The following is a 2103-nucleotide window of genomic DNA, read 5'->3' on the forward strand; positions in this document are numbered from 1 at the left end:
ATGGTGAGGTGGGTGGGGTTTTATGATGGGTTTTTGGGAAATAGTAGTTGGATGTGAGTGATGGAGAGATTATGGGGAAGAGGGTAGGATGTGATAGGTAAATGGTGTTTAGTGAAGAGTGTTATGGAAAGGTGTGAAGGGGAGAGAGTGAGTTGGGGTAGGTGGGCATCCTGTGGGATCCACAGATCCTGAGGTGTCAAGGATTTCTCATCCCTGCACCTTTCTGGTGTTCAAGCACCCTCTGTGTGCCATTTTTGGCATTAAACACCAGGCTGATGCCCGTTTCTGGCGTTAAACGCCAGTCTGGCTACTAATTCTGGCGTTTAACGCTAGCCAGATATCAGACATCCTTTTCTGGTGTTAAACGCCAGTCTATGTGCCATTTCTGGGGTTTAACGCCTAGAATGCTACCAGACTGGGCGTTAAACGCCCATTTTGCTATCCTTACTGGCATTAAACGCCAGTAAGCCTGTTCTCCACTGTGTGCTATTTTTTTGATGCTGTTTTTAATTCTGCGTTAATTCTGTAGCTATTTTTGTGACACCATATGATCATCAACCTAAAGAAAACATAGACTAAAACTGGAAAATAAAATGAAAAAGTAATTTATATAGATAAATAAGATTGGGTTGCCTCCCAATAAGCGCTTCTTTAATGTCAATAGCTTAACAGGAAGCTCTTACAGAGTTTCACAGATGCTCAGAGCATGATTGTGGCCTCCTAACACCAAACTTAGAGTTTAAATATGAGGGCTCTGCTTAAATCTGTATGGGGAGAATTGGATGAAGCTTTTCATGCTTCTTCTGCATGTTTACAGAAGAATATCCTTGAGCCTTAAGCACAAGGTAGTCCTCATTCAATTGAAGGACTAACTCTCCTCTGTCCACATCAATCACAGCCCTTGCTGTGGCTAGGAATGGTCTTCCAAGGATGATGGATTCATCCTCATCCTTCCCAGTGTTTAGGATTATGAAGTTAGCAGGGATGTAAAGGCCTTCAACCTCAACTAAAACATCCTCTACAAGTTTATAAGCTTGTTTCATTGAATTGTCTGCCATCTCTAAGGAGATTCTTACAGCTTGTACCTCAAAGATTTCTAGTTTCTCCATTACAGAGAGTGCCATGAGGTTTATACCTGAACCCAGGTCACACAGAGCCTTCTCAAAGGTCATGGTGCCTATGGTACAAGGTATTAAGAACCTTCCAGGATCCGGTTTCTTTTGAGGTAATGTCTGCTGAACCCAGGTATTCAATTCATTGATGAGCAATGGAGGTTCATCCTCCCATGTCTCATTACTAAATAACTTGGCATTCAGCTTCATGATCGCTCCTAGATACCGAGCAACTTGCTCTTCAACAAGATATCCATCCTTATCAGAGGAAGAGACTTCATCAGAGCTCATGAACTGTAGCATTGAGTTCCATGGAATCTCTATGGTCTCTATATGAGCCTCAGATTCCCTTGGTTCCTCATTAGGGAACCCCTTAATGGTCAGTGGACGTCTAGCAACATCTTTCTCACTGGAAATCACTGCCTTTTTACTCTCTCCAGGTTCGGCCATTTTGTTTATATTGATGGCCTTGCACTCTCTCTTTGAATTCTCTTCTGTATTGCTTGGCAGAGTACTAGGAGGAGTTTCAGTAACTCTTTTACTCAGCTGACCCACTTGTGCCTCCAAATTTCTGATGGAGGACCTTGTTTCAGTAATAAAACTGAGAGTGGCCTTAGATAGATCAGAGACTATATTTGCTAAGCCAGAACGGTTCTGCTCAGAATTCTCTATCTGGTGCTGAGAAGATGATGGAAAAGGCTTGCTATTGCCAAACCTATTTCTCCCACCATTATTGTTATTTAAGCCTTGTTGAGGCTTCTATTGATCCTTCCATGAGAAATTTGGATGATTTCTCCACGAAGGATTATAGGTGTTTCTATAGGATTCTCCCATGTAATTCACCTCTTCCATTGCAGGGTTCTCATGATCATAAGCTTCTCCTTCAGAGGAGGCTTCTTTAGTACTGTCGGATGCAGCTTGCAATCCAGTCAGATTCTGAGAAATCATATTGACTTGCTGAGTCAATATTTTGTTTTGAGCCAACATGGCA

This window comes from Arachis hypogaea, chromosome 9 (assembly GCF_003086295.3).
Source record: "Arachis hypogaea cultivar Tifrunner chromosome 9, arahy.Tifrunner.gnm2.J5K5, whole genome shotgun sequence".
NCBI lineage: Eukaryota > Viridiplantae > Streptophyta > Magnoliopsida > Fabales > Fabaceae > Arachis > Arachis hypogaea.